Source organism: Nanorana parkeri, unplaced genomic scaffold (genome assembly GCF_000935625.1).
Source record: "Nanorana parkeri isolate BGI_ZX_2015 unplaced genomic scaffold, ASM93562v1 scaffold478, whole genome shotgun sequence".
NCBI classification, from domain to species: domain Eukaryota; kingdom Metazoa; phylum Chordata; class Amphibia; order Anura; family Dicroglossidae; genus Nanorana; species Nanorana parkeri.
In genome coordinates, this window is record NW_017306746.1 from 728,979 (window position 1) to 741,799 (window position 12,821).

At 44.8% G+C, this 12,821-nt stretch overlaps 2 long non-coding RNA genes across 2 annotated transcripts in view; both read left to right on the forward strand.

Annotated features, from left to right (window-relative positions):
- Positions 1 to 2,587, forward strand: part of LOC108790525 — a 3,244-nt gene extending 657 nt beyond the window's left edge. The window contains exons 3-4 of the long non-coding RNA XR_001941451.1: positions 126 to 148; positions 2,275 to 2,587. This is a non-coding gene — a long non-coding RNA (uncharacterized LOC108790525). The remainder of the gene's footprint in view (positions 1 to 125; positions 149 to 2,274) is intronic.
- A 6,127-nt stretch (positions 2,588 to 8,714) lies between these two features.
- The window catches only part of LOC108790526, a 7,365-nt gene continuing 3,258 nt past the window's right edge, over positions 8,715 to 12,821 (forward strand). Inside the window, exons 1-2 of the long non-coding RNA XR_001941452.1 lie at positions 8,715 to 8,726; positions 9,589 to 9,594. This is a non-coding gene — a long non-coding RNA (uncharacterized LOC108790526). The remainder of the gene's footprint in view (positions 8,727 to 9,588; positions 9,595 to 12,821) is intronic.

Sequence of the window (12,821 nt, forward strand, 5' to 3'; positions counted from 1 at the left end):
GGGGGGGTGTCATTAATTGCAGTGTATGCTGTTAAACACATGATCTGTGGATAATCAAATAGAACTGTTTGATTTCTTTCCATTTGTGTTGATATAATTAATGGCTGTCTAATTCTCTCTTCTAGTGGAGGAAGAAGCGTATGCGCAGGTATGTATCTTCCATTTTCTTACTAAAATGTCTGGTCATGTGACTGGCCTTCTGGATTGATAAATGGATTAGTTCACTTCACCTTTCTGTCTTGTGACCTCCTGCTCACCCTGTTCCTTTCCCAGGGTACCTGTACTGTTATGACCCTCACCTAGTACAACTGTATGGGACTCTTTAAACCTATCTATACTGCCGTAGAGGCTGTATAGTAACCTAATGGCTGCATTTGGGAGTGGTGATTGGTCAGCATAGTCATGTGACTGCTCACCGCTGCAAATCTCTTCTTGGATGCTATTCTGGGAGAAGGGTCAGAAGAGATTCTCAGTGGTCAGCGCAGTCATGTGGTGGTGTAAACCAATGACTGCATCCATTGTTTTACAGCCTCCGAGGCCAGAACTTTCAGGTTCCTGCACAATTACCCTGGCTGGAGTAATTTGAGGGGACTAGGAGTGCTGTGAGCTAGTTCAGTTTCTATTTTGTGAACTAAGCATGTAAAACACAGTAATCTATAGTGACCAATTGGGCCTAATTTACCTGAAGATGCTTTTCCTAACATTTGGTGTGTAGATGCTGCTGGATCAGGTGGCCTTGCATGGTTGTGCCTATGGAGAGAACTGCAGGTGCTGGTCATTCTGCTTTGTTCCTTCCCCTAAAGCAGGCTCATGTGCTATGGAAGGTCTACACCATACAAATGTTCTAGGTCCTAATGTTAATGGCTGTTGGTATGTTGTGAGTCACATGTTCTAGTTAGTGCCTTCTGCCTTATCGAATGTTCAGATAAACTAGTTTTGTCACATGTTCATTGGATTTCCTGGTACAATGGTCTATTGGACTGGTGTCCCTAATCCACGTTTTCTCTTCTGAAAATGACGGCATGACCGTGCACTTGTGCTGCCTTTTATGCAGCACACGTGACTGCACCAAAGCTGGGGGAAATAAATTAAATCATGTTTAATAGCATTGGAAACATGTGAGGGGCATTGCCTTGTCAGTGTATTAACGATTCTGGTTTAAGGTTTGTTACTCATGGAAATGCAAGGACAACCTAGCAGCTGGCTATACTGCCTATTGCCGGCTTTAAAAAGCAGAGCTGAGGTGTTTGGGTTTTGTTTTTTTTAGGGAGCTTGGTTGGGTGAAACTAATAAACGCTTGCTGTGTAAGTGAACCTGTTCCTTGCCCATACAGCAGCAGATTCACCTTAGGGGCTTTCTACTACTGGCCATTTTAGTAGTTGGGAAGCAAGAGAATCAATAGTGTGTAAGCTTTAAATTGTAAATTATGCATTACTATGGACCTATCAGTAGATCCTAGCAGTATGGGCAAAGCGTGGAGGCTTCATGATCCTGCTGAATCTAGATTGACTAGTGGGCCTCTGAATGAGCATTGTTGTATTTGAAGGTATTCTAGCCCCAAAAATGAAGCTGCTGTGATAATATTTAAAGTCTTTGTGCTTTCATAATGTTAATTTGTCACCTTTGCCCTAAGAGTAGACGGACCCCAAAGGCAGGCACTGCCATCTTGCTGGGCAGTGTTCTGGTTTTCTCAGTAGCAGTCTGTCATACATGTGACTTGCACATTGAGACCTGTTATTGGGACAGTCTCTTCCCCAAAAATCTAGAACTGCCCCAGATTAAATTCTTGCCATTCTGGACAGTTTAAACTTCTGTCTTCCACACTCTTGGCATGTTAAATGTCTCTTGTGCTGCACTGTGGCTCCTTCCGCACCCCACACTGCTACAGTACTTACTGCTACAGTACTTACTGTCACTAGCCCCTGAGTCATCATTAGCTTTGCAGGAAACGTGCGTGAATTGGCTCTTTGGCTTGTGGGAACAATGTCCTCATAACAGTTAATCAGCTGAAGGCACCTCAATTCGCATCCAGAACACATCTGCATTATAACTTGGTGCACTACAATACATAAATTGTATTGGTGTTGCAGACAATTCACTTTGAATTGGCTACCCAACACAGTAGCCCTCAACATAATGTGATGTGTTACAGCATATGCATTTACGTACCCTAAAGAAGTCTGAGTAATGTAGCTGCTTACACAATGTGCACCTGAGTTTACTGTAATTGTATGATATGGTGAATCAGTTTCTTAAAGTTGTGTTTCCTTTTAGACTGAAGCGTAAAAGGCGAAAGATGAGGCAGAGGTCCAAGTAAACGCCTCCTCCTTTGCTGCATTTGAGACCTGCCAGCTGAAGACAGCACTCCCATGTGGATCCATGCGGTCTAGAACAACCTGCCATAAGATCTGACTGATGACCTGCCTGGGAATACTGGCGATCTACCTTCTGCGTGTACTTCTGGAAGTTTCCATTGTTTCATCCTAACCCAGTGTCAAGGACTAACATGCTAATTCCTCTGGGAGTTTGGACTTTATAGCGTCTGGTCTCATGCAGCAGATGTAATAAATGTTTTTGGTAAACCAAATTGCAATTGGGTTTGTATCATTCTTGATGTATTGGATTATTGTGTCAAGGAGAAGACTGGTATGGGTGTAACTCAAACCTCCCCTAACACAAAGGTCCCCTGTGGTTGAGGCCTGTAATGGTATTACATATAAATTCCCTTTAACATGTTTTGTCCACATTTACATGCAGCTAAAGTTGGGTTACTTTGCTTGGGACAAACTAGTACACTGGAAGTTGCTGGGTTTTTTCTTCTAGCTGCATGATTAAGTGATTTCACAACAGAACAAATGGCATTGCCACCCAGTATCAGGAAGGGAAAAAAATATCTGCTAGCAAGGACCAGTAACAGTGTGGACTCAGGAAAAATGGCTGTGTTTAGCTGGCACAGCATACATTTACTGTTGAGACTATGGGCTAAACTAAGTGCGTGATAATAACATCCTGAAGGTTTCTAATTTTCTTTTCAATGCCAAACACTGCCCCTGATTCTTGGCCAGCTTTTCTGCATTGTAAGTATGCACTACATTAGATTTTCTTTTCTTGCCTGCAGCAGTCACACATGTTGCTTGCATATTTTGGCAATGGCAGAACAATTGGTTCATACTTTTTAATTGAATGTCTGGAAATTAAGTTCTCCAATTTAACAGTCCGATAGTCATTGAGACGATGGTACTGGTTCGAAATCAGATTATTCCAGAGTTGGGGCCTGGAACAGTCAAACAAGATCTTCATTATTGCACCACTTGAGTCCCAGTATTTCAAGCACATGTGGGTTATGTGCTGGGACTGGCAGCTCTGACAAACTGGGTCCAACACTAGGCCTTGGAGCTTGGGAATCTTACCTGGACTTTTGGTCCCACGATGGAGCATTTCATAGTGTTGTGAAGCAGTCACTGTAAAAACATTGGAGCAATTGTTTTTTTAGAGCCAGTGATAACAAAAATTGTCAACACCTGTTGCAGTGGCTCACTTATCTCCTTCAGTGAGGGATCACTAATCTCAGTTTAGTCATTGCATAACACCTAATGCTCACTCAAGGTAGTGTATTTAGAATTTCAGTGTTAAACGAAATGTCGCCACATCCACACTTCTCTAACCCCAAGTTTAGGGCCTGGTTCACACAGGCGTTTTGTAGCGCGTTCAAACACCGAAATCCCGTTTCCTATGAGTATGGTTCACACCTGGGTGTATTACAGGCCGTATGGCCGTTTTGTCATGTGTTTCCATTGGGATACAGCCAAGTAACAAGCACGCATATTCAATACGCCTAGGTGTGAACCCAGCCTAAAAAAGAAATAGGAATGCTTTTCACTCATCCTCATAGTTCTAGCTGACCTGTGACTGACTCGCAGGTCGGCTCAGTAGATCGGGAAGTGAGCAAACTCATACCGGCGTTCGCTCACTTCTCGATCCTGTCACGGCAGAGAGCTGTGTCGGGAGGGACTAGATTCCCCAATCCTCCAGAGTTGACTTGTGGAACAGATGGGGGCAGTTACAGCTGGCTCTGCCTCTAGATGGGCAGAGCCAGCTGTTACTCGCACAGCTAGGCAGATCCAGACATAATTGTCGGGATCCGGTTCAGCTGCGACGTCTCGGTATACTGCGAGCTGTAGCTTGCGGTATTCTGAGCTTGGGAGGATGCTAGTTTGTCCTGTTACCCTTAGAACTATGGGGACAAGCCCTAACCTCATAGTTCTCAACATTTTGGTGATTTGCAACTAAGCTATCCATGGCTGCATTGTCTTGGTTTTTCTTATTTCACATGGTCGGGAACAATTCCTGTACTAAGCTGACACAACTCAATCTAGCACCCTCAGCAGGTCACGCCAACTGTTTCTGGATTTGGAGTTGACAGAAGATGGCTGAGAAAGTTACCTTTTGTAGATTTTTGTTGACTTTCTGGCCGGATAAGCAGCTTTATTGTAGCCAAGTATTGTACTCTGCCATCAATTAGTGCAGAAAGTGTGGAGTGATGCTCTTTATTGGCTAATGAGTTATTAAAAATCTAAGCTTTTCCTTAGACACCCTTTACCTGGCTGTACAACTGAAGCCAGGTAGAGATCAGCCATAACGTGATCACCTGCCTAATATTGAGTAGGTCCTCATTTTGCTGCAAGAACAGTCCTGACCTGTTGGGGCATGGGCTCCATTAAAGTCCCAAGGTGTTGCATGTGGCACCAAGCGGTCAGATTCTTTTAAGTCATGTAATTTGTGAGGTGGGGCCTCTGTGGATTGGACTTTTTTCCCAGCGCGTCCCACAGATGATCAATAGTATTGAGACTTGGGGGTAAAAACACCTCAAACTTGTGTTCCTCACTTCATTCAACCATTTTTGCAGGGTGCATTATCCTGCTGAAAGAGGCCATTAACGTCAAGGAACACTTTTCATGAAGGGGTGTATTTGGTCAGCAATGGTTTTTTAGGTAGATGGTACCTAAGCCATCCACATGAAGGGCAGGACCCATGGATTCCCAGCAGAACAATGCCTAAGCAGTGGTTCTAAACCATTCTAGGGCTGGGACCCTTTGGTAACATTTGCCACGTTGTGGTGACCACCCAACGGTAAAACTTAGGGATGATGCGGCTGCTGCAGCGACATCTGGCGGGAGAACTGACACTTGCGCTAGGAGAGGGCTGAGGAGGACTCGCCTAGCACAGCAGAAATCACAGCGACCCACAGGTTGAGAACCACTGCTGTAACATGTAAAATGGCAAACCATGTAACACAAGCCGAGGGTGTCGGCTTTTATTAAAAGGTTTGTTTTCTTTTGGAAACAAAATAAATACTATTATCTACATATCAAAATGTAATTATTAATAAAGGTTTGAGGTTTCTTTTGAAGAGAAAAATTGTAATTTTATTTCAAAATAAAACAACTTTTTTAAATTATATACAACCCATTTTTTTATATGCGGATTTTATAGGTAGATAAAATAATTTATTTTTTCAAAGGAAAACAAACCTTTTTTATTACAACCCACTTTTATATGTCGATTGTAAGCTCTGCTGTAGAGCACATATTGATTATTAAACAGTTGCAGCCTTCGGAATAGAAAAAAAAACATTGGCATGCATTGCTAGATTCCTATTGGCTATTTCACTTTGCAAAAGCCAATAGCAAACTAGCTATTGCACCTGCCCTCTGCTATTGTCAATCACTAGATGGGGACCTGATGGAGAACTGCAGGTCCCCCTCTGCTGATTGACGGCAACAGTGGTTGGGTGCAGTTTGCTATTGGCTATTGCAAAGTAAAATAGCAAATAGGAATCTAGCTATGCATTCCAATGGTGTGGTTTTTTTTTTCCTGACTTAGGCCTGGTTCACACCTGGGCGTTTTACAGCGCGTTCCTACGCGCTGTGAAACACACAACATGTGAAAACCAATAATTGCCTATGGGCATGGTTCCCACCCGTAGAAACGCGCTGTAAAACGCCCTACGCCCAAAGTACAGAAGCTTATTTGTTGCGCTTATCCATTAGGATACAGCGGGATAGCCCTCGCAAAGGCGTGTTTGTTTTTACCGCAAATCGCGGTAAACGCGCATATTCCGTACGCCTATGTGTGAACCCAGCCTAACGGCGGCCGGGGCTCCGATGTCCGAATAAAAAAAAAAAAACAAAAACGATCGCAGGTAAAGCCTACTCTGCTCGATCGAGCAGATTAAACCTTTCCGGGAGGAAGTGTTTCTCTCCCGGGCGGCCGGGAGCCGCTATCTAATAGCAGGCAACCCCTGGCAAATTGTCATTCGATCTCTCAGGTTGAGAACCACTGCCTCTGCGGTCTTGCCTTCTTCCCATAGTGCATCTTGGTGCCATCTCTTCCCCAGGTAAGCAATGTACACACCTGGCCATTCAAATTATGTTAAAAAAAAAAAGTAATGACACCAGTCCACCTTCCTTTGTGGTCTAGTTCTGCTGCTCGTGTCTGTTATAGGTGCTTATTGGTGATGGGCACCCTGTGGCTACGCAGTTGTATATGCAACAACTGCAATGCACTGTGTTCAGACATTGGAACCAGCATTAACATTTTCAGCAATTTGGGCCACAGTAGTTCTATTGCACTACACAGCCATTCTTGGCTCCCTGTGTGCTCTAAAGAGCCTTGATAGCTTCACCAGTTTTTCTTCCTTGGACCACATTTGGTAGGTCCAGATCGTTCCTTGGACCACCAGTTTTTCTTCCTTGGACCACTTTTGGTAGGTCCAGATCGTGGGATGTTCCATCCCACAAGAGCTGCAGTTGCTCTAACAGTCATCTAGCCATCACAATTTGGCCCTTGTCAAGGCCTTTTGCTTGCCATTTTTTTTTTTGCTTCCAACACAACTTCAGGGACAAAATGTTCACTTGCTGCCTAAAATCTCACCTGCTTCCAGGTGCCATGGTATTAAGATAATCAATGTTAGTCATCTCACCTGTCAGTGGTCATAATGTTGTCGCTGATTTGTGTGTGTATATAATTAGATAGTGAAGGGAGATTTGAACACCAGTCAGGTTTTTTTTTTTTTTGCTGTGTGTCCCTGGAAGATTCTCCTGGTTAGTGATTTATCACTAAAAACTAAAGAAAATCCCACATTTTGGGTTGTCAGAACAGGAATAGAGGAGCAATCTTCCAACAATGATGGTAGTTCTGGTGACCCTCCTGCCCTCCAGGGATTTCCCTCGTTGGCAGGATTTACACTAATATCCTGTCATGGCTATTGGACAGCAAGTGAAAGGAAATTCCACAATGGGATGCAAAAAAGATAGCTGACAAGGATTTAAAAACGACATTAAACCTTAATTTTTTTTTCCCTTCATCTTTTTAGTAATGGTGGCCAGACTTCCTATAAAAATATGTTCCTTTTATTGTTTAGTGTTTTTATGTCCTTGTTCCCAAGTGGTATCCAGACCACTAGGCTCCCCCCGTGCGTGTGCCTTCATCAGCTAGCCCACTGCTGTGCAGACATCCGTGGGTGCACGTTCACGGATGTGCCCTCACCTAGCTGTGTGCGTCCATAGAGAGACCGAGTCCACCGAGCCCCCACCCTGCAGTCACAGCTTGACTGCCGGCAGAAGGAGCCTATTGGGAGGGTGTTGTTTTTTTTGCCTTAATGCACAGAAGCATTAAGGCAAAAAACACCCAGCATTTAATACTACTTTAACCCTTCCTTACTCTATCCAAAATGGTTTGACTTTAGTTCTGCTTGAACCCTTTTGCTGCCACCAACGTATCCTACATCGCTGGCAGTGGGGCTGTTTAAACAGACTGTCGGCTTTCGCTTCCAGGGGCCAACACCCCTGCCTTGCTTCCCGGGCTCTGCTACCCTTCCTGCAGACACAGGACTGGCATGTTGGGTGTCAGTGGGAAGCGGGGAAGGAGACCAATGAACATCCTGATTGCATCGCTTCCAGTCCCTTAGCTGTCATTCCTCAGCTCCAGAAGCAGAGCAATAAGCTCCATGAAACAAAATTCAGTACCCCAAAAAGTCCATAGGTGATGCTTTAAAAGCCCCCAAACATCATCAATTTAGAGATAGGCATCAATATTGGCCCTAGAATGTTTGCTCTCACGTGCACGGTGATACCCAACATGTGTAGCGGGATCGTCATTTTCATATGTAGACGCACCTGACGCGTGTTTACGTGATGATGCGCGTGCTCGTGAGGGACTTTAAAAAAAAAAAAGTGGGGGAGGGGGGCCCGGAGAAGCGATCTTGTGACAGCTTTACAATTGTAAAGAGAGTCCCGGTGTATTTAGCTGCCGGGAGTCTGTTTAAACGGACCCGGTGCCAGTGACGTACTATGGACGTCACTGGTCACTAAGGGGTTTTAAACTTCTTTTTTTTTGCATATATCTACTGCTAGCAAGCAGTAGATATATCCAAAAAAAGTTACCAAAAAGGTTATTACTTACCTCTGTCTCCTCTGCTCACTCCTGTTCGAAGATCTGAAGATTCTCGAGTGGCTGAGCAGCATGATGGGGCGGGTGCATGCGCAGTACAGATCTTTGGCAGGGAGAAGAGGAGAAACTCGCTCTAAGTAAACACGCAGATGTGAGCGTGCACGACAGGAAGGGACAGGAGTCTGCGCTCGATCAGAGATCAGCACCAGCGCTGGAGGGATTGCTGAATACAAGTGGAAGGAAGAAGATGATCGGATCAAGAGGCATCATTTAAGGTAAGTCCTTAGAGCAGTATGGGGGTTGTAGAAAAATATTTGTGACTTTAATGTGATTTTAAGTGTATGGTTTGATAAAGAGTTGTGATAATATTGTGCAACATAAAAATTTGCATCTGCTGCCATTTTATTGTACAGGATCTTTACTTTCAGAAAAAATGTTTTGGGGTTTTCAGTAATTTTCAGGCCTAAAATGTGGATTATAACGTGTGCAAAAAAGGACCTGGGTAAGTTCACTTTGTCTTGAAATGTGAGAAAATGAACTTGCTAAAAGCACCCCACCACCTCTCCTGGTCCCTAGCTCAGAAACGTTTCAGCGTGGTCATGTTGCCGTGTTGACCAATGAGCGCTCGCCATTTAGAAGCATTATGCTCATTACATACTTGGCTATGAAGTATGCTGTAAAGGCCGTAGATCTGCTGCTTGGAGGCGATCACAGGGCTTGGCGAACAAATTGCCTGGGAGCTAAGTGGCGTAAAAAATTGGGATTTGAACTGTTTGGGAATGTGCCGCGGGGGCCAGTTGACGCAAGTAAGTTGTAAGGTACTTAAAAAAACATACAATCTGCCTATCTTGGACAGGTAGATCGTACTTGCAATGATCGCAAGCCGTGCCCCCCTGAGGGTCGGGCTTCCGATGACCGCAATGCAGAACGGGCAGTGTGCGCTTGCGCACAGCAGCCCATCTGGCTTTTATCTTACGGACATGCTACACACCCGCCGAACATCGTACGATGCTCGGCGGGTTTTCGAACATGTTCGTAAGTTAAGAGTCGTGCGACCTTACAGTAGGAGAGGTCGCACGGCTTCCACACACCTTACGATAATCGTACGATCGCGGGATTTCCCGCGATGATCGCAAGGTGTGTGTGGACCTTCAGATTGCCATGTTGGTTCTAGATATCATGTGGGTTGTAGTGGGGGGCATGAGGCCCATCAGAGATATGTGAATGGTGATGGGCAAATTCTATCATACAGTGTTGCTCCTTCAAGTGGTTACTTATATCAGTGGTTCTCAACCCGTGTAACCTCAGGACCCACATTTGTCCTTGGTCATTAAGTCGTGACCCAAGTTGCATTGCAATGGAATGCACGGCATTGCGGTACTGCGCATTCCGATGCGGGCAATAGAACTGTGGGTGGGAGGTGCATTTGGGGTGCCATTCAAATGAATGGCAATGCAATGCACTTCTCACACCAAAATGCGTGGTAGGTGCGATTGCAAAGTACAGTGCGTTAATCGCATGGGACTGTGTGATTAACGCACTGTACTAGTGTGAATTGGCCCTCAAAAACACACAACCACAGACACAATATCACACACACACATACACACTCCAAAGAGAAAAAAATATGGTTCTTTTTTTAAGATCCGCCGAGTCTCCCTACCTTATGAGAACTGGATGGATCCTTAGCCTGGGGTCCGGTGTGGGCTGCTGTACTGTGATGCAGCTCCATCCATATGTGCATTGCTTGTACAGCTTCCTTGCACACCCTGTAGAGGTGCCGGGAGCCAGTATGTTACATCACACCGGTCCAGGCACCTCTACAGGACATACGTGGGAGCTGTAAGCAATGCATATATGGATGGAGCCCACCCTACCTCAAGCCGACACTCGGCGCCGGACAGCATATTTTGAATGGCTGCTTGGCGCAAGAACTGACAGTGCTGCGCTAGGGGGAGGCTGAGGAGCCTCTCACCTGGAAAAGTGGAAGACACACGGGGACCCACTGAACACAGGGTCGCGACCCACTTCTGGGTCACGACCCACCAGTTGAGAACCAAGGCCTCATATAGTGCGAGCATGGAATAGATACATTTAGGTTGGATCTGCATTGATCCTGATGTCCTCTGTGCTCTAGCTATTGGTCTGCTTCAGAAGGGTTAAAATAGAACTGAGCTGTACCCTTGTCCACAAGGCTGTATGTATCCTATGAAAAAAAAAAACCCTTCCAAAAAATCTAATTTCATACTTTTTCTATTTTCCAAAAACGTGGCAAAAAAATTAGAACTTCGAAATACTCAACATGCCTCCTACTAATTGCCTTTGGGTGTCTACTTTCCAAAGAGGGGCCATTTTAGGGCTGTTTGTACCGTCCTGGCTCTTTACGGCATCCAGAGGACTGAGTCCTTTTACATCGGATTCCGTGTAGACCATCCGTGCATGAATCCCCTCCTGATTGGACTGTGTGAAAGGGGGCCTAATACTGATGATACAGTGTTGCCCTTTCTGAAAATAGCAGAGACGTGCAGGTTTCCTTGCTTGGCAACCAAGTGCTGGAAGCCCAGTGTGTCAGTAACCTTTACAGGAGTCAGCCCAGGCCAATTCTGACTGCTCTAGGCAGCAGTAAGTGGAATACTACTTATGGAAATGGTCATATACAGTGAGGGGGATTTGTCAAAATCTGGTGCAGCTGTACATGGCAACCAATCAGCTTCTAACTTTCATTTTCAAATCTTTACTAAACAGACTAAAGAGAGAAGATGAGTGGTTGCCATGCGGAGCTGCTCCAGATTCAGTCTGCACCAGTTGTGATAAATCCCCCAGCATCTTGTCTGACTGTATAGTTTTCCTGAGCAAATTGTTTTTCTGAATCTATTGCATATTGACAGTGCTAAGCACAATTAGCAGCAACATTGTCAGCCATGTGCATTCCTTTAGCTGGCTGTTAAACTGCCTATTAGGCAGCCCAATGGCCAAATAAAAGTGGAACCATACTCTGCTCTAGCGATGTGACGTCTACAAGATCCCTCGCCAGGGCTGACAGCTTTACCCTGTCCTCTTATGGGTTTGTAGTCATTGGCCATCTTGATTGGCTGTGTCAGGATTATGTAATGCCTGCGCATTTGCATGAGTTCATTAATCCCGGCAGATGCTCAAATTGGACACCAAGCTGTGCATGTACATATTAAAGAGGAATGCAAACAGGCAGGTAAGACTTTTATTGCATTGGACTCTTATAAAACTCCAGCTGTTGTGAAACTACAAATCCCATGAGGCTTTGTATGATTCTAACAGCTACAACCACAACTCCCAAAGACAGTAGCATGATGGGATTTGTTGTTTTTCCACAGCTGGAGGGCCAGAGTTTCCCCATCCCTGAGAGATGGGGGAAATATATGAAAACTAAGGTGCGTTCAGTTGCTCAGCTGCTGCAAGTGCTGAGTTAGCAAACTGCTGCTGAACGCCATGGTGCACGTCACACTAACTTAGCACTTGCAGTGGAAGTGAATGTGGATGCAGTTCGCTGAGTGTGACGGAGTAAGTGGGGGCAGAGAAGCAGTGGCCATTTTAACTGTGGGCACACCTGGCAGCACTGGAGAAGTGCCTGAACCCCAATGGAGGAGATCAGTTCAGTGAATGTTTTGTTGGACTGTGCAACCTAAGCGTTCACTGAAGCAGCTGCAGCAAAATTAAGTACTATTTTCTTTTTATAATTCAGTTGGGTAGGGGGGGCTGCAAGACAAGCAGACCTTGTGTGTTTGTGTTTTTTTTTTGACCTGTAAAAAAAAAAAACCTGGCTTTTTTGATGCATGAATCCTGTAGGTTTTTGCCACAGGCATAATAGATCACCCCGTGTGATTACAGCCTTAGGAGAATGTGCTCCTGTATGACGGAGCACCTTCTCATAAGATTTGGGATCCCCATCTTTCCCAAAATCGTAGTGATGTCCGCTTCACCCCAAGTGTAGAGACTGGGATAATGCAAGTCACTGTTTTGACTTTTTTTTTTTCTTTTAACTGGAGAATGTCCAGTATCCCATCTATGTGAACAGTGAGACAGGAGCGCTGTACTCATAGCCTTCCTGTCTCAGCTGCACATGAGATCGAGCACAGTGCTGTGTTTAATATGCTGCATTGGAGGGCATGCTCCATAAAGAGAACATGCCGCCTCCAAATGCTATCACACAGGGGCTTGAGCCTCTGTGTGATGGCAATAAAGTTAAGTGGAATTTTTTTAATGTATAAAAGTAAAAAATAATACAATAAATAAAAAAGTAATAATTAAACACAAATAATATTTTTTTTTAAACCAATCCTGCCGCTCCCACCATATGCATGCGTAGGGCATTGTGTATGCGCTGCCCCATTCCA